Source organism: Onychostruthus taczanowskii, unplaced genomic scaffold (assembly GCF_017590055.1).
Source record: "Onychostruthus taczanowskii isolate IOZ18803 unplaced genomic scaffold, ASM1759005v1 scaffold96, whole genome shotgun sequence".
Classification (NCBI taxonomy): domain Eukaryota; kingdom Metazoa; phylum Chordata; class Aves; order Passeriformes; family Passeridae; genus Onychostruthus; species Onychostruthus taczanowskii.
The window spans coordinates 990,980-1,011,672 of NW_024507657.1; the positions used below are offsets into that span (position 1 = coordinate 990,980).

Here is a 20,693-nt window from a genome sequence, read left to right on the forward strand (position 1 = left end):
TTAACACTGTTTTCTTTTTTTATATATTCTTCCCTGTCATGAGGGGAGACAGTTGTTCCCTGACTGAGGAGGACTCTTAGCCACTAAGAGTCATACAAAGGACAATATCACTTCTGTTCTGATATACTATACTTGTTCTCAAAAAAACCAAAAATTTAAAATGTACTCCATCTACCTCAGCAGAATATCAATCTATTTCTCCAGGTTTGACTGAAAATTGCTCCACCTAGTAAAAGGCAGGAAAAAAAAACATTAAATGAATCTTTATCAGAAATTAGGAGGAAGGCTAAAAGTCACTTCTGAGACACAGAATGATACTGTATCTCTGGGAACTAGTTCTGACTCTGGTTTTTCAGCATTAAAAAAACCAGTAGAACGGGAGATAAACATGTGATAGGAAAGATGTGTGCTAACATCTTTACAAACAACTTGATGGGTGAAGGTCTTCAGAAGCAATGGGTGGTAATATCTTTGAAATGGGTCTTAATCTCCCTGCAAACCTCAAGTTGCAATTGTTACAGAACCTAGACAGTTTGACTCCTGAACGTCAGGCTAACAGACAAACGGGTCCACACAAAGTCTCCTTCAGGACCGAGACAGTCTGAACTTCCAAACTTTGGGGTAAAATGACAGGTTCAAGGGAGCATATGGGGTGGGCAGTTTGGGAAGGCGGTACCTTCCTAGTACCTCAGCCAGTGGGGAAATGACGAGAGAAATGTGCGGCCGGGAGTTTAAGGTAAAAGGAGGCTGCCCCTTCTGAAACCCCGAGAGAGAAATCCCCGAGGGCATGTGCCTCAGAGGACTCTCCCCCTTTACATGAATAAAGTTGAAGGACTCCTCTGTCTCCTTCATGGTTACTGGCTTTTCATAGCGTGATTTTCTGCGCACATGAAATAGGTCATAATCTGTTAATTTGGATTAAAATGCTATGAAGAATGTTAACTTTCAGATCCTCCATCTCTTTCTTTTTCGCCTCCTTACAGTTCTGAGATACTTTGTGTGTTCAGTCTTCTATATCAAGTAATGTAAATATCCTCAGGTTTCCCAGAAGACTGTTTTTCCACTATCATTCATACACCATTACAAGCTTTACACTGCATCAAAAGACTTCACAAGTGAAACTCTATTTGGGCTTGTGGTCCTCTCTTAAGTCCTATTATCTCCTACACATCCTTCCTATCCCCGTCTTCCAGACTCTCACATTGTCCCATTATGTGCTTCTGCATTATTAATTTCTTCTGTAAAAGGGCATATGCATTTTGAGAGCAAGGCTCAGGGTAGAGTACTCTGGCTAACTGCTGTGGACTGATCTGCCCATTGCTCTTGGAGAGCCTTTTCAGAAGTGCCCTACCCAAGAACAGAAGATTTTGTAGGGCTGTGTTAGGCAGCTCTTAATTACCTACACAAGAGGAAGCATGAAAGTCAAACTCTGAAGCTCTTTACAGCTGAAATAATTGCTTTCAAAATCTGGGATTAGAGCTTTTGTTGCTCAATGAATTACGAATCTTGAAATTTAAAAAAACAAAACCAAAAAAAAAAAAAAAAAAAAAATGGCTTATCTCTAAAGCACGTGTCGAAATATTTACATAATTTACATCCAAAAACACTTCTTAAAGAAACACTTTAAAGGCAGGTTAGCACCACAGCTAATGCTGAGCTAGCAGGAGTTACAGTAAATGACTCTTCTGAGGAGCAAACCTGACACAGAAGAGGTGGTCATAGCTACGGAGTGAATCATCTTCTCTCTCAACTCCTTCAGACCAGTTCACTGCCAGTGTATATCCCATATGTATATCCCATATATATATATATATATATATGTATAAATTCTCCTGTGTTTTTAAGGCACCTTTGCCTTCAAAATTTCTTGATCTTCCAATCTGCTTTTTTCCTAGGTGTTGGTTTGAAAAAAGACAGGTGTCTGCATAGGAAGGCAGGAGCCTCCTTTAAAATGGAAAATGCAACCCCCCCCCCCCCCCCCCCCCTGACAGAGTCAGAACACAACCTGACACCCTGTTGGTCAGGGTGTTGGTAGCAGTCCCATTAAATGGTGGCTGCAGTTCTCCTGCAGTGACAGGTGTGGTTCTGTTGGAGCAGTGATCCTGTGGAAGGATGCAGTTTTCCTCTGAAGCTCCAGTGGTGGTGTAGATGGGCCTGGTCTTCCTCTGGAAATCCAGTGGAGAAGACAGCTATGCCTTTGGGAATCCAGTGGGAAAGACTGCCTGTGGTGTTCCAAATGTCAGATTATATCCAGGTAGGAATGCTTGGCTCCTCCCCCTGGGCAGAGCAACTCCCTGAGGGAGAATTGGTTGTGGCAGAAAAACTGCCCCACAAAACAGGCGGCCAATTAACAGAAGGCAACTGCCCCACCTCTAAGAGATGGCAATAAAATACACACCCCAGCCACATCTTGCAACCCCAGACCCTAGGTGTCTACAAGAAAACTGTATTTCCAATACAGTTTCAACAGTTACTCATTGACCACAGATATATCAAACTGTTTCAGATACCTAGCAAAGGATATAATGCCCTAGTAGCCACCCTTCTTTTTAACATAAAGAAAAAACATTTTGTGTTGTACAAAAGGAGATTTCCATTTTAAATACATTACTGATTCTTGCTTCTATGCATTTTCAATTAAAAGAGAAGCCCAGCTAACCATCCTCAACAAAGGTACACTGTTGTGCATTTAAACCTGTGATTACCTGCTTAGTCTGCTCCCAGTCACGACTAAAAGGAATGTTACAGGTAGACACACAGCCAAAAGTTAAATAAACACAGACACATAAAATAATGAGATGCATACTTCTTCTGTAACCACACCAAACTCCTCCCTGAATTGAAACGCCATCAATTACTGACTGTGAGAGGCAGTCACCTGGATTCTCTGTCTCTCTTTAAAACATTGTGAATCTTTCTGAAATGCCATTTTTATTATTATTTTTAAAGCAGAGGGAGCTAGAACTTGAAGCAAAATGAAGGGAGCCATTAACCTGAAGTGAAAGGACAGAGATAAAAGTTTAGGGTAGTAGCATTTCTCACAAGTGAGGGGTTATCTAGCAAAAAAATACTTTCCCCTTTCCTACAGTTTCTAATTTGGCCAGAACAAGCCATAATCCATTCTTCACTGAGGATGGACTTAAAATAAGATCTCTTGCTACTCTGTTGAATTTGGCACAGGAACTCTTTCACCCTTTGGGAGTCATGGACACATTCCAGCAATGGACTGGAAAAGGTATTTTTTACCAACCTTTCTAATGTTATTCTGAAGTTTAAAAATTGGTTCAGAAAAACCAACAGTGCAACATTACAGGTTTACTTATCAGGGAATTTACTTTAAAGGTTTTGATGAATATTTCAACATTGTAACTATCAGTCTTTTAAAAAACTCAAGGACAAACCTTCCTTTTATATCCCAGGGACTGCCAAATACATTCAGCTAAAACAACTCCTAAGTGCCTGTGCCCAGATTTGTCTTGCATGTTGATGATATTGTTAGCCCCTGAAACTTCATTTTGATCTTCGGGAAGCAACAATGTGCATCTTTACTTTGCACCCTTCTTTATCGTGGAAGATAATTTATAGTTGCTCCTGCACCTCTACTGAGGCTGCTGTGGAAGAACGGCAACAAAAGCTGCCTAAACATTCAAGGCCAAGGCAAAGAAAACAAAAAAAGCTGGAATAAAACCTGAAATCACTTGTAATTTCACTCCAACGTAAACCACAGGCTCCTTAAAGTGGTATTTACCCCAAAACTGTTAGGGGGAAAATTCCTTGGGTATAAGACACATTAAGTCCAGTCATTCATGGTGTACCTTTAAAATTGAGTTCTTCAGCCTATTTTGCATCTTGAAACTTCACATGCCAACACTGCCTTTGCTATAGGCAGCCTACAGAAAGCTTACAGAATGCAATTTGTCTAGCACAAAATAAATTAAACAACAGAAACAAAACTGCATTTTTATAGCTCAGTTTTCCAGGTGCACAAGAATATCACAGGTTAAATGATAAGAAGGAAGGGTGAGGAACCTTCAAGAACAGTTGAGGATCATGATGGATCCAAACTTTATTTACTCAATTTTCTATTTCATAGCAAATTTCAGCACTTAAAAAAAAAAAAAAAAAAAAAAACCCAAACAAAACAGATCATGTTTCAGATACTTAAAGCTTGCAGTGAAGCAACACATAACCACTCACTCAATTATTTTGTAATTAGCCAGAGGTGCAATCATTTTCCCAAACAACTTAACTCAGTTTTTCCCTACTTAGCAATTCTTCTGCCATATCTAACAATGTTTTGCTTTTACTGCATCCAGCTTAGATGTGTTTGTTTTGATGTATACTGGGAAAATCTGTGCTGCCATCCGCTAGCACCTCATTAAGAGCAGCACAAATGGAGGAGGGAAAGGGGAACGGAAAGAAAACACAAGAGCAACCTACAGCTCTGTGTTCTGTACACACAGTAGAGAAGTAACATGCCTTGACCACCACATTGCATGGAAACTGCATGAACATTACCAATCAAAATGGTTGTTGGGAGAAAAAGGGTTAAAAAGTGCTCTGCATTTTGCAAAGAGGGTCTCATCAAGTTCACTGTGGAAAGATCATTAATAGTGTCTTCTAGAAAGACAAAATGTTATTAGTTATCGAGGTTACAGACATTAGGCAAGGACAGAGCTCTACTTAAAGCATATTTTGCAGAGAATTAATTACTTTTACAGCTGAAAGTTCATGGCAAATTCATTAAGAATCAGTTTCTGACAGTGCAGAGCCTCTCAGAGCAGATAACTGCACTGTTGACACAGTAATTTGACAGAATCGGGGTAACTCAGTGTAGTCCCCATCTCTTTCAAATTAGTTGAGGACAATATAGTGTAACAACAAAAAGGAGAAAAGAGATTTTTGTTCACAATGATGACTGTTCTGTGATTCACAGAACAAGTGTGTACTGCAGCCTGACTGGTTGAGGTAATGGAAGCACAATGCACCCATGTTAGAACCAACACAGGTTTTGTACTACTAATCAAACCTGGAAGAAGCCTCTGAAGTTTATCCCACCCAAGCAAGCTTAATACTTTCTTTTTGTACCAAGAGACGGGAAAGCAGTTTTCTTTCCCTCATAGTAGGGCATACTGCAACCTGTCAGAGACAAAGCATTTGGTGTTACTCCTGGGTGGGGATAGATGCAGCAACACATGTTTTACTCTCCTACCCTATGCTTTTAAAAAGAAAATATTTTAGGGTGAAGGATTCCACCCTGCCCCTGTTAATTCCTATACTGGAAAGAAAAAAAAAAATTAACATCCTCTTTCAATGCATTTGAAAAGGAATGGGAGATACCACATTAAAAGTAAAAGAAGGTTTTCAGATAACTTCTCTTCACAAGTCACCAGCTTCACTCTTCCCCTAGGACTTTTTTGTTTATACTGACTGCTAGGAAAAGTCTCTAGTTTCCCTTGGAAAAACTGACCTTTTTATATTTTATTTACTAGTTTTTAAATCAACTACCTTCAGGTCCCTTTGCATCACACCATTCCTGCAACCTCTGTAGCTGTCCCTGAATTCTGAGCATGGCCTGAAGAGATCAGCCATGTGAAGCTGATTTCTTACAGCCCCATCCATCCCACCTTCCTCCACAATGGCCCTCCCAAGGGACAAGCATTGTGGATGGTAGCAAGCAACACTCAGGTCACTTGCACAGTACATTTCTAATCTAGGTAACTTTCCAAAAGTCACTCAACCTGGCTGGACCAAGGCATATTTTGTTAGTATGAAGAAAATAATTGTCAAATTGCATTAAAGCTCTTTTGTCTTTGTCAGATTACTGATTGACTTCCAGGGGGGCAAATGAAGAGGTCTGAACAACACCATCCATGCACTGCCTAAAGAGAGTGTGCAGATCTGGAGGAGAATCCAACCCTATTGTACTCTGGAGTATTTCCTTATCTTACAGTTTTTCATTTCAGTGGCTTCTAACAATGCCAGCGAAAGATGTTCTTTTAAACAAACAGCAGGAACAAAGGATTTTCAAAGTTGTATTTCACTACCAAAGTATACTTTTTTCCAGAAGAAATTACACACACACTCATACTCCCAAACTCTCTAAACAGAATTGTAGTAACACGGTTGAAGCCTGCCCTTCTCTAAAAAAATATAGCTGCACAGTTGCTCCAAGGGCAAAACCACAGGCAAGTCAATGTCCACTGTTTGTATTTTCTGTAGGATCAAACCAAAGCTATCCTCTTCAACCAGCACAGAAATTTTTAGATGACTGTGTAACATCAGAATTGTGTAAGTATTTAAACTATAGCAAAATTTGCCACTTTGATTTATCGAGTGAATTACCACAGATCTACCTATGGAAAATGACCTATGGAAAAAAATCCTCCTGTGCCTCTTCCATGACAACTTTCTATGCAAGCTACATAATTAATGATGTTGAATATCAAATTAACCTTCTTCAACAGTTGAAGCTTTCATTTAAATATTCACAGCCTCAAGAGTGCTTTAAGATAAATGATTTTATATTAACAGTAAAGGAATCAGATTTACAAAGTCAGTAAGAATTCATAAGTTTTGCATTTTAATCACTCATAGCCACTGTATTTGATTTACTCCACAATTTCCATCAGAAAATGAAAAAGTTTTGAAGAATGACTCATTCTCAATGTAAATCTCTAGCATGCCTCTGTCAGTCATGTTAGTCCTTTTACCAATGGTTTTTCCTGCCTTCTGACTGCAATGACACAACCAGTTTAATTACTTCATTACTTAATTACTTCTAACCTTAAAAGACTGCAAATATATGGAAAGTTAAACTAATACACACCAATTCCCCATGGAATAAAAGAAACCATTATAGACATCAGTATAACTTGTGAATTCCCTACCCTGACACTTTTACAAAGACAAAAAAAAAAAAAAAAAAAAAAAAAAAAAAAAGTAAAAATCTGTAGGGGTCTGGAATGCTTCTACCAAAGGATATCTATCTACAAACATAAAAGAGGGAAATAAAATTCCATAATTCTAATACAGTATTTCCATGGCACAAATTGTACATTCCCTTGGCTGTATTACAATAACAACCTCTGGGAAGCTACTCTTCTAAAAATTATAGCTTAGAAAGAAGTTTCTGTGCTGGACATCTGTTGGGAAGACTAAGCGCCTCATAGTTTTGCTGGCAAGTTTTTTTTTTTTACTTACATATTTATTAATTTCCAGTTTTCAGCAGTTCATTGTACATTCATTCAACTACAGGGAAAGAACTGTTTAGTTTACAGCACAGTTTTATATGCAAATTATATTCAGTAGAGTCTCTACTCATCATAAGTGTCAACAGGAGAAAAGGCGTGACAGATTTAAGGCTTGACATTTTTTCATAAACTTTGAAGGAACACTGAAATTACAAAGCACACTGAGCTCACTGTAAAGCATTTTCTCTAAGCATATGCCAAATGAAGTATATTAAAGCGTTTTTTCTTCTAAATGTACTGTGAGACTTTATGATCCATTTTCTATTTCTAAATATTTGAGATAATTAGGAGAGTCCTGTCTTCAGCATGGAGTCAAATTTACTTTTTGCTTAGCTCCCCCTGAGCTTGTTTCTACTCTGTGAAAATATTTCCATTACATTTAGTAACACTGGAGACCAAGCAAGTTTTCAACCCCAAACAAATCAAAATTCAGAAAACTCAGAGTTCAAAACGAAGAGATATTTTACTGCCAATAGGAGGGGGAAAAGTCTTAACAAATCAGCCAGTTGTTGCACTAACAACATCAAATAAAGAAATTGTAGAGCTTATTCTTCCCTTTATCAATAATGCATGGCTGTGCACAGACAATTTATAGCTGTTTTCCATCACTGGGTATTGTGCAGTACTAAATAAAGTTGACAAAATTCAAGGACAGTCCACCCACACAGCCAGGCCACTTTGAATAAACATTTTAAAGGCATAAAGTGAATTTTATTAGCATGCTGAGACACAGTTCCTAGTGGACAAAGCATCTCCTTTGAAAAAGCAGAAGTACCTTTAGAAGAAAGAAAGACGAGTTACTCTTGTGCCTCCTTACATGTAGAGAAACAGCAAAAGAGCAAATTAAAAATATATAGATAACAGCTCAAAACCCTGAACTCATGAAGATTAAAACATGAAACAAGAGAATTTACTTTTTATACTAGCAACTGATTGTCATTCTCAGAAAATCCTGAGAGTTGCTGAATTGGTGTCAGGTTCTGACGGCAAAAGAACTAAAACCCAAGGATGTTTTGGTAGGATTTTTTTTATATTTAGGTGGTTCTGAAGATTAATAGAGTTATTTTTTTAATCCTTCACAAGTCTCATAAATCAGAAAAGCACACAAGCTTTTCATCAATATAAAGAACTAGTTACTGTACTGAAATAGCTCAGCAGCATTTATTGTGCCAGTAACATTGAGGAGTGGGGTCCCTTCCACAGACCAAATTCACTGAAATATAGTATGGCACAAGTTAGCTACTCCTGGTCAGTAGCACCACTTCCAATCACAGTGGTCCCAGCACCTGAATGCTGGAAATGCAAGAAAGCATCAAGGAACTTGGAGCACACATGCTGGCCACCAGCAGCACAGGATGCAGACACACGATTGCACACCCAACAGTTTCACCTGGGCTCTGCTCAGCAGTGACCAGGCTGCAGGTGGGACTCCAGCTGGGCACTGCTCAGCTTGGTTTCAGACAGGCAGTCAGGTGCAACCAGCCACCAGACGGATGGCAGCACCACCAGGAGGTGGGTTTGGGTCACACTGCAGACTTCTACTGCTGTTTCCTTTACAGTCACACTGCACAGCTGGCTTCCCTCTAGAAACTGGCAAGCATGAGGTGACACTGTGACCACCTTTTCATATCCAGAACACAAATCCAGGTCTCTCTGGCAAGTGGCATGACAAGATGACTTGGAAAAATCCTTCAGTACAACGTGGGAACGTGGAAGTTGTAACACAGAACAGCTGTGCAGCTTGATGGCCTTGTGGCATATTTAAACACAACCACAAATAAGGAGAGGAAAGATGAAATAACCAGCTTCAACTGGTTCTTTCTTTCTTAAGTTTAGCTTAAGCTACAACTGTTTTATGTTAGTCAAGTGGAAATACCTGGTCAAATAAAAAAAGTGACTGCATGTAATTGTGCAGGTGTTGAGAGAAGAAAATCAACTCTTTTCAGTGGTATTTGGATTTGAGCAAAGCTTAACTGCACTTAGAATACACATATTTTCTCAAAAATCAGATCTCCCTTGGACATGAAAGTATATCAGGGACCTCTGAAGCCAACTAATCAGTGTGCAAAACTCCAATTTAACTGGTCCAACAAGCACTGAAAACTCAGAAAGGCCAGATTAAAAGAATAAGATAAACAGAAGATAACCAGTAGTGTAAAAAAGCTACAGCTTAAGGATCAGCTAAGCAAGGTGATTGTTGAGCATTTGTATTTCAACCAGTCTGTAAATTCATCTGTCAGAAGTGCAAGACCTTCTTCATAAGGTTGGTTGCTGTTTTGAATTTTTTTCCTCTTAAACAGGCTGAGTTTCTGCTGTGAAAAGTGAAAATGCCGTTTTAAGTCTGATGACATTGCAGTAAATCCTTTCTTTTTACTAAAATAAAAGCTAAATTAAGCCTACAGGACACAGCTTTAAGAAACCCCAGGCAATCCCAATGAACCAACCATGGTTTATAAATGGAAATCGATTTTAATAAGTCTGTTGCTCATCTCACATTGCCAAAGACTGTGATCCAACTACAAGTGCAGTGTTTTAATATTCTGCACAGGGATCACATTCAGTGAAGTTTAGAAACAGACAAAATGCTCTTGGGCCCTCTCCATGGAGTGTATCACACAGTGAGATGCAGGCTTTGTAACACACAAGCAAAAAGCACGGACGTGTTCACATTAGTATTTAAAGGTATCAGTATCTGTACAAATGCAAAATGCCTTGAGCACAATGAAATGTTGTGTTACATGCCATCATACCACACCCAGTTTTCAAATACTGTGCTTTGCAGAGAGAAATTAAGCCCACTTCTCCCAAGACTTGCTAAATTACTAACCCTACCTTGTGTACTGACATTTAATTGGTAGCACATCTCTATGCTGATGGCTACTGCCAGTAATGCCTGTGTTCCCCTGCCCTCTGTAAGTGCCCAGAGCTACTGATGCAACAGTGTGTAGGGACAAGCAAAGATACATATAAATGTATGTGTGTATGTGACGGGGGGGGGGGGGGGGGGACCTAAACTTAGAGCACCTGAAATGGAAATATCTTCATCCTGCTCCTTTCCATATCCACAGCCTTGTGACAAGTCACTGATAAGAGTCCACTTCTCAGTGACTGTACCTGGTGCTCCTGTGCTTTCCGAGGGAGTCAGCATTCATCCCTATTGTCAGCCCCCTGAGAGCCCATACAAGTCTGCTCTGGATTTTCCAGCCTTTCTGCAATCTGCTGTCTCTTCCCTTCTCTCTGCATGTGTTTCCCTACAGCAGCCTCCCCTCAATTCCCACCCTGTACCTCGCAGGGCCACCCACTGCAGCCCGCTGGACACGCAGGCTGTGACTGCACTGCATTACCGGCACTGGCAGGGCTGGGGGTTTGCAAAGGCAACCTGAGAACCCCTCTGGGCATAGATGCACACATTTCCTTCATTTAGAAACCCATGCTTGGCTGAGGGTGTCCACTTCTACAGCCAGGACACGGCTGCAGCACACTGCCACACAGGAACTGCAACCAGCCTAGTCACAGCAACAGTAAGTTTCCTTATTTTTTTAAGCATTTCTCCTGCTGTATCAAAACACTTTTTTTGCCACCAGAAAAGATAAAATCCATGTACTAATGCTTTTCCTTGTAGTAGAATAATCTCCAGAAGAGCAAGAGAAGAACAGCATCCTCCAAGGAGGAACAGACACTGCTCTATGAGCAAGAGCCCAGGGCCAATCCAAAATGTGCTGGTATAAGGCCTGCAGAGGAAGTGCACACAGGCTTCCCAATCATGTCAGCTTGTCTATTGCAGAACCCTCTGCCCCCCCTCTGAAGTGCTTTTACACAACAGAGCCAGAGAGAGTCAGTGGTGTCTGGGTGTTTCCAGCTACACACACACATCCACAACGAAATGGCAAGTTCACAGAGTAATGAAAAATGGCAGGAGATCTGCTTTTCCACACTTACTGAGTTTCAAAATTTGAGGAAACACACCAGCTGGTGTCCTCATGTCTTTTGGATCACTAGATTCAGGAGCCCTTTACCTGCCCCATAAGCTGGCAGCAATTCAAGTCCACATCTGGAAGTGCCAGATTTACTCCACAGACTAAAGCGAAACAAGCTCTCCACACTCAAAAGCCAAACAAGCTGTCTCCACTGCTTGTTTACGTTCTGATTAAAGCTGCAAAAGCAGCAGAAGAAAAGCAATTAGCCATCCCAGGTAATCACAACTGTCAAGAGACTAAATCCTTCTTCTTCAAAAGAGAAGTTCAGTTTTAGGTGTGTCTTACCTCTCATCCAACTCTGCAGCACATTGCAGTGCATGTAATAAGGTGGGCAGGCAGTGACACTCTAAGTGTAAACAAAAACAGGATTCAACTGCCTCTTCCAACAGCAGCTGTCAAACCTGAGGCAATTCAGGACTCAGCAGCAAAGAGCTTTTACACAGCCTTTACTTATCTGGGTTTTCTTTCTTAGAGATTTCATTCAGGCCACCCCTTTGGTGTTGCTTCTAACCTAATGTTTGCACAGAAAAGAGCAAAAAACAAAACATAGCCACGTTCTGCTGGGGTACTTACACCCAGTCACTGGTCACCATAACAACTCTGCAGTGGTAATAGGCCATACTGCTCACTGGGCACAGCATAACCCCGGTACTGGCTGCCTCTCTTGTCAGTCTGGTCTGCGGCTGGTCTGCTGCGCTGCTGAGAAAATGCAGCAGCACTACAGTGCAGCTGACAATGCAGCCATGAATCCAAGAGATGTAAAGAAAACATGGATAATTAATGAAAGATCACAGCAGCAACTCTAGTCAAAGCAGAATGGTCACTTTTCTAGCTACAGTCATGTTTAGCTTCATAGCCTTATTTTTCCTGGTGGTGAATTATCTCAGCATGGTATTCTATAGGGACTGAAGACCACTACTACTAAATAATTCTAATACATAGATAGAAGAACTAAGGCATGCAAATGGAAAGATATACAAGTACTTGTATAGAATCAGTGATTTAGGAAAAGAAAATAAATTGTTTCTTCATGTATGTTTCTTGAAATTGCATGGATTTTGTCTTACTGAAGTCAGTGAATTTGCTAATAACCAACAAATATTGATAGCTGGATCCAATACAAGACCTTAGGTTCATATAGTTTTGTGCCAGTTTTGACTAGGGTGAAGTTCATTCTCCTCATAATAACTGATAAAAAGCCATGCTTTAGATTTGTGCTGGTAACAGGATTGATAACACATTGATATTTTAGTTGATGAGTTCATGCATAATGACAAGGCTTTTTTTGCTCCTCATACCACACCACCAGCAAGGAGGCTGGGGGTGCACAAGGAACTGGGAGGGAACACAGCCAGTACAGATGACCTCAGCTGACCAAAATGGTATTCCAGACCATATGGCATCACGCTCAGCATACGAAGAGGGAAGAAGGAAGAGGGAATATTTGTAGTGATGACATTTGTTTCCCCAAAGCACCTTTACGTATGAAGGGGCCTGGTTTCCTGGGATGGCTGAACACCTGCCTGCTCATGTGAAGAGGTGAATTAACTCCTTTTTTTGCTTGGCTTCCGTGCATGGTTTTGCTTTCCCTATTAAACTGTCTTTGTCTCAATGCACAAGTTTTTCACTTTTACTCTTCTGATTCTCTCCCTGACCAGAGTCAGCAAACGCGTGAGCAAGTGGCTGTATTGGACTAAACCACTACAGGCTGATTAGGGATCAAGAGGTGGGACTAGGACAGCTTGTGGAACCACATCTGTTTTCCTCCCTCTGCCTTGGCAGAAGAAATAATATCTTACCTTAAAAGACTGTAACAGAAGTGCCAGTCTCTACTCTCCTTTAGGCCTTTTTAAACATCAGAAATAATGCAGCAGATTCAGCTAATTCAGTGTGTCAGCATTTGACATTCAGGAACCTGAGGTCATCCTACAAGGAGAGAAATTAAAAACACCAATTAGTCCATATGTTGCGCAATATATCTTGTGCTTAAAACTGCTGATACCTGGTAGAGCCATGCTGCTGAGCAATGAAGAAATTACCACAAAAATGAAAGGCTAAGTTATTTTTTGTTTCCAAGGTGAAATGCTCAAGCACATTTTGGCAACAACACCATGGTGAGAAAGCATGCATCTTGCAATAGCTGCGTCACCCTGCCCTGCCTTCCCAATTTAAATCTTTGTTTAAACAACAGTCCATGTGAACACACAGAAATAAAGCTCCAGGCATGTCAGGATACACCAGCCACACCAGTTACAGAAACACAGCAGTAAATGTTTGTAACCTGGATTAGTTTGAACTGGGAAATGCATCAGAAGCCCATGTAATCTAAGTATTAGCACGTTATAAGTGAGGATCTTGATGTATGTGGAAGACACATGGAGGTAATATATAAACTAAGATGGACTTGGTTCATTCCCCTGGATAGGCTTTTCACAGAATTCTCATCCTGCAAGCACTCAACCCATGCTGAGTGAAGCTGCAGCAGAGTTATGCCTGCACTGCTACAGCATATAAAGCAGCTCTCTTCCTCCACAACAATACAGCAAAGATACTCCACCACTAAGGTTTAGACATTTGTTTTTCAGCTCCAGTCCATTTGGTGTGCTTAATCCTCCAAATGAGCAAACTTCCCAAAACTAGAGGCACATCCACACACATACACAACAGGGATCCTTGCACTGAGATATCCTGCCTAGGGCCACTCACAAGTACAGTCCAAGGCAGCTGCACCCTGAGGTGGCGCTGATGTGGAACAGTTGCACAAGGACACCACTTTGACATTTGACAGCTATGGAGTGATGGGCCAGCAGAAAAACTTATCTATCTATAGCATGGTTACTCAAGAGAGCTTTAAAGATTATTTTCAGGTAACAGACACTTATCATCCACGCTGTTAAGTACTTCCCTAAAGCATTGGTACAAACATAAAAAGTGACCTCTGTCCCAGTTTGTAAAACTATAGAGATGGGGGCTTAATGGAGTGCAAGCAAATCTATCAGGTAAAAATTAGAGTTTTTATTACAAATTAATAAAAGATCTAGCACTGAAAGCATGTCACAGGCCAATGTGCCTATACAAGCAAATATATTATTCTAATCCTACCCTGTTTACAAATCCTGAAAAAAGCCTCGTAAGGGTTAATTATCTTCATAAACTTAAATAAAAAGTAGCATTTGAAGGGAAACTACAAGGGTACATGTCTTTGGGAAGAGTGAAGAGGGAAAATAAGTCAGAAACTTACATTTGTTAAAAAAATATTAATCCAAAAGCCCCAAGCAATTTCCTCCCCCTCTCCTCTTTTCTAACACTTTCTCAATATATTTAATTTTAGCTATTTGTGTAAAATATTAATGTTTTATACAGCAAGTTACCTATTCATGATACCTTAAAAATGCCTTTCTTAAAATGAAGGTATATTCTAAGCCAATTACAAACATCTCCATTTACGTAACAACAAAGACTGCAACTGCATATGGAAACTTGAGATTATAGGAAACAAATCATATCCTTGGAGCTCTAGATTCACAGATTATAGGAAGTACCACAATCATTGCTCTTCTCTACAGCCTCCTCCACTACACTTCTCTGTAAAGCAGCACAGCACTTTCCAGATGCTCAGTCTGGAAAGTTATAGTTATACACTGGGCCACTGTTCAAGGACACAAAAACCTGACTTTCAAAGCCCTGCTGCCATGTGTCTCTATACCATGGAGTCAAGATCATTCAGGTGTTTCTCATGAGTTATTTTTTTCCAACAGATGTCACATTCTGCTCATTGTCCCACAGCTAGCACAAACTCCTTACCAGATACTCTTGTGTAATTTAGCTGAAGAGAGTTTATGCCCAAATGCTGTTCCAAATCAGCCTAAAAACACAGTAACTGTTCAACTCCAAAGGCTAGAACCAGGACAGGGCTTGGGCCCCAAGATGAACTAGTAACAATGTTGGGGGAATTTTTCCTTTTTGTCAAAGAGGGCTGATGAAAAGTCAGAAATCCTTTGGGAGCTAGACTTATCACATACCTGACTGCTTTCCACACCAGATGGAAAGAATGCTTCTGTTTCACTTTCTACCCCAAACAAATCACAGCATGCATGTGTATACAATCATCCAAGCATGACCAAAATGAAAAACAGTACACAGTATACCCATTTTTTCCCTTAAGGGGAGAACAAACCACACGTAACAGGTATTAATAAAAACACCAAACATCAGAGAACATTCTGTTACAATGGGTGTTTAAAATAATATATGTAACACTAAGCAAAATTTTAATCTGTACAAAATAGATGAATGTATCTCGCATAAAAAAGTAATTGTTCTTCTAAACTGCCTCACAAATGGCAATCTCATTTTATTTCCAGCCAGAAAATTTACTCAGTGATTAGCATAACTGAGTATTAAGCACAAGGAAAGAAAAGCAGAAATGAAAACAAGCATGGTCAAACAGTTAAGCGGAGATATTGAATACACAACAGAAGTTCATTTACTGATAAAGTTGTAATTCTTACATAAAGTTTCAACCTTTACAACCTTTTAGACTTCAGCTAAAGTTGCTATGCAACAAATATTCCTTAAAATCCCTGAGACGTGGTGTCAATTTTTAACAAAAGGTCCATGTCTCACGGCGTACTTCACTAGCCTGACAAGTCACTAGATGGGTAACACATGTATTCCATCTTCTCTCCTTTTCCATTCTAGCACTGTTGAACACCTCCGCCCACATGCTCTGCCAACAGGCACACTTCCCTCCAGCAGACAGCAGCCTAATTCACTTATCTAGAGAGGAATTTATGCTGGCCTGAAAAAACACCAGCCCCCTCAACTGAAGGACATGCCTAGACCACTTATTGAGATATGCCTCAGATGTTGTGTCCAGCAAGCACTGCTAAGTCAGCTAGAAATGTCCTGTATAGCACCAGAGGGGTAGTTACATTCTTTGTGTGAAGGAGACTTTTTTTTAAAAATAAATTTGAATGTAACATTTTCAGTGGTGAAGGCACTATTTCCTGGCGAACATGTTTTACATTTTGGGACAGGAAAGCCCTTAAGTAGTCAAAAGCACTATTCAGCCTTGGTACATTTCACTGACATAAGTTCTCATAATTACTAAAGGAAATAACTAAGGCTGTGGCTGGGTGGCACAAAGGACCATGCTAATTACCGCTTCAGAGACACTAATTAATCCGGGCAGGGCACCACAGTAACATGACTGCTCCGCCTTGGGAATCTCACAATGTTCATGTATTGCCATTTGGATACCCGCCTTCCACCCCAAGCTCTCTTTGACATGACAGAGTCTTACACCAAAGATGAGCCCTCCATAGAGGGGTGTTTCCTCTCAGCTGTGTGTTTCATTGAAATCTACCGTCTTCAGCACACAATACTGAGCTGTACACTGCACCAATTCTTGAAAAACAGTAAAATAATCGACAGGCAATTATTGAGCATCCTCGGCTGCTAGGAGGAGGAATGCGAGAGGGTATACCTACAGCCAGTATCCTGTGCTCCAGAAGAAAAGATTCAGGTTAGCATCTCAGAGGAGCTATGCGTAATGATAATAGTGATTGTCTGACAATCAGCTGCGGAAATTCACACCACATTTTAACAGACACCTTTAAAAGGGACCAAGGAGAAACCCTCTAGCACTAGTGTAAATGTTCTCCATTTAGTAAGCTCAAAGTAGCAGGTAATAGTGTGGTTGTTAGCAGGGTAGAAGTTAAATTGTTGCCAAAGCGACTTTGTTTTCAACCTTCTGGAGATAAAACAAGTCCTGGGCTAAAGCCAGAACACTTTATCTACTGTACCTGATGCCACCTCTTGGTACCGAGACAGGTACTTCACGTACTTCAAATGGACTTTGATCTGCTTTTGAATTGTCAAAACACATACAATAAGGAATAATGTACGCAGCAGCAGTGTCCCAATAGGTAAAAGCACCTGTCCCAAGAGGAGCTGGAACCAGCGAGCAATAGGGAAGGGCAACACCTCAGGCACAATACAACCTGCAGCAGAACACAGCCTCCTACCTGTCCACAATAAAGAATGAAAGACACAGAAGGGTCATTCCCTGTGGCACAAACAAACCATAGTCAGAAGTACTGCCATGCAGAACAGACAATTTCAGCTACTAAAGAGCCCCTATCCAATCCCCTTTCTTCTCCCCACAAACATACATGTAAAAATGAGTAATTTCTGAGGCAATCCTGTTCTTATGGCCTCTCTCAACAGACACAGATCTTCTGCAGAACACAGTCTCATGAATTCAGGATTTACTTAAGTGAGGTGGCTCACGTTGCAGGTAAATGGTATACACCAGCTCACCTAGAAGCTGGCAGGCAAGGCTGGCTTCTCACATGTCTGTCAGCTCTGCACAGAGGTCACAGCACAAGGAAAGACAGCTTCACCTTGGGTTTGTACCATAGTGCTCAGAAGCTGGTGACTGGTTTCAGCACGTAGGCTGTTTCTTGTAGCAAAAGCACAGGGACAAGTGTCTAACAGAGGGCATTGCCTTGAGACAGGGAGAAATCACATCGATTAAACACTACCAAGAGTCCTTGAGATTTTCATGCTCTCAGCAGAGAGAATACTCAAATAAGTCTGCCAGATGAGTAAAACACCATATAAAGCATAACAATGCACTTATGAGTAATTAATTTGCAGTAAATTAAATTGGTGTTAAAGTACAGTTTTCACACTTAAAAATGCTTCAGCTCATGAAAAAATAGAAAGGTGCTATAAAAGACATTTGCTACTCAACCCATTTAAAAATTATTCACAAATGCTGTCAAAACATATGGTGTACATCTGAGTTTAACACTGCCTAACAAAAGGCTCTTAACTTCAAAATGTTGGATTTTTTTACCCACAGGCTGACAGTGAATTGTACACAGTAAAAGTGGCAACATAGGTGAACACTTCAGTCTTCAAACAACAACTAGTCAAGGTGGTGACAAAACCCAGCAAGCCATACAAACGTGCACTGAATCTTAATAGCTTCTTAATAGCTGCCACATCAGGTGGAGTTAACTCAGCACTCAGTGGACGCTCAGAGGTCAGATACATGTCCCACTCCCTCCTTCAGAACCTTCCCTACAGAAACTGTGGAGCTCACGCTGGGCTTTGTGAGAGGAGGCCTTTGCTTGGTAGGAGAAACAGGACCATGACACAAGCACCACTGCAATGGAGAGCTTCAGCGGGCAGACAGAGATCTGAGCCTTAACCAGAAATGGGCCAAGAAACAGAACAAACAACAACCACGGCTGCTGCCGCCAGACACGAAACTTCACTGACAGTGCTAGAATTCACCCAGGACTTTCTTTTCTCCCATCTGCAGGGAGGTTGCTGCTCTTGGACTTCACTAATATAGGGATTCACACCCAGTGACTGAGGAGATAAAGTCAGTAACACACCCACATTTCGTTTGAGCATTTTTTTTCCATACATGCCCATGTGCATGCAGACATAGTTCTTTGTTCTCTGACTGCAAAACTAAGCTACCAAATCTTAGTCCAGATTTCAAAACAGTGAATTTTCTATGGCTCCAAAGCAGGATGTGTTTAACAAGGCCAGTTTAGACGGGATACTTGATGTTAGGCAAGAATGGAGTGAGAATAGGGTGTCACAACAGAAGCACTGGCGTGAAGTTACCTTAAAAAGTGATTCAAGAAAGAAGGAAAATAGGAAAGACCCTCAGCTACCTATCTTCTCCTTTAAACTTTCCTTCATACACCAATTATATCCTGTACTGCATCTCTTATCCAGTTACATCCTTTACTTGTTTACATCACTGTATCATAAATTACTGCTGATAAGCAACAACAGACATGATGAATCTGTGCTTGCTTCCTTAAGGCAAGCAGAGATTAGGAAAGGGCATGAAGGTATTTCTTTTGTCTTGCAATTAAAAGGAACTGCAAAGGTGGGGAATGAAAGAGAAAGGGATCATAAAACACTATCTTGCTCGCCTGGTTCCCAGGTGAGACACATGTTGCTCCTGAGGAGAGCCACTTGCCTACTCCTCTGGTCCCATCTCAGCTGGACAAGAAGAGGAAGGGAGGGAAAGGGGCCTGGAAACTTTTAAAAGGCAGAAGATATTTCACTAGATATCTTACCTTTTAAAATTCAGTTAAAGATACAGAACTGATAGATATTATCTCCAGAAGCAGCAGATCTGAAACACTTTATGACTCCCGAAAATGTTTAGTTGCTAGATTTCAAGTGACAAAAGCAAACATCTGTAAAAACTCCTCCTTCCCCATCCTCACAGAATAAGAAAACAGTCCCCAAATGTCAGTCATCACTACACATCTTCTGAGTGTAACACAGCTATAGCTAACAATAGGCAGCTAGTCAGGCTAGCTAGAAGCATGCCAAGAACCTGCATCTTAGGGAATTCCTGTCTCTCACATACCCATCTCTATATCTAGGCCTAAAGGCTGAAGCTCCACTTAATTAGGGACAGGAAAGATCCTGAGACTTCAAGTCAGAATGAAAATCAACGACAGAGCTCACATCTTTCTCTGGCACCAAGTCAAACCCTGGAGCAGGTTACTTTTTTGCAGCTTTTCCATATGTATGTTACCTAGCTGCCTTTAGGGATTTTCAAGAGGATCTTATGACCATCTTCCTAGTGATGTTCTAAAGTTTATATTCCTAAAGAATGGGAATTTTTGAAGGGCTGTGGACTAGGGTTTAAAATCCAGCACTGTTTGGGAATGATCCTCTACACTTTCCACACACTCCTGGGTAACACTTCTGTGGAAGTTATGACACTGAAACAAGATAAGAAAAGAAGTCCCCATTATATTTTCAGTCTAAAGCTCTGAAAATACAATGAATTTAAGAACCCCAGGCTGCACAGTGCTTTTGGGTTGCACACACCTCATTACAGCTGACTGCAACAAAAAGGGACCTCAGAAGTATCACTCAGGGCCATTGTCATGGCAATACTGTTTCCCTTGTATAAAAAGAAAAAAAGCAGATATGATAGCTGTCTCATCAGATGTTCTGAATCAATTGCTTGAAGAACAGCTAATAATAAGGTCATTCTGAATTTACCTCCTGTGAAGCAAACTAATCTGGAATAACTACTATATGTTCCCATGTCTTCAACAGCACTGTGTTCTAGACAAGAGTAAACCAGACATTTTAGATGAGAGATGGTAGACAAAAAAAGCACTTCCAAGTACTCAATAACCAGGAAAATTAAATAACCAAGTATATGGCCTCCAAGGAAAAGGACAGATTATTCCCCAGAGTTCTACCACCAGCTCTCAACAGAACAGCTTTCCCCAATTAAACTTCAAACCCAGTCACAGTAAGATATTTGTTGGTGTCCCTAGGAAACAAAGCAGCTTGTCCTAGTATAAGGAAGACAAGGGAAGGAGAAGCAGGACACAGGTAAAGGTGGTCAGAATGTTCTTCTCTTCTGAAACTTACCATAGCTTGTATGTTCAGCAAT

At 40.6% G+C, this 20,693-nt stretch overlaps 1 protein-coding gene across 2 annotated transcripts in view; it reads right to left on the reverse strand.

Annotated features, from left to right (window-relative positions):
* Positions 1–20,693, reverse strand: part of KANK1 (KN motif and ankyrin repeat domains 1) — a 130,107-nt gene that overhangs the window by 84,502 nt on the left and 24,912 nt on the right. For both annotated transcript variants that reach the window (XM_041426912.1, XM_041426914.1), the window contains exon 2: positions 13,030–13,156. The gene's annotated coding sequence lies outside the window, so the exon portion shown is untranslated. The remainder of the gene's footprint in view (positions 1–13,029; positions 13,157–20,693) is intronic.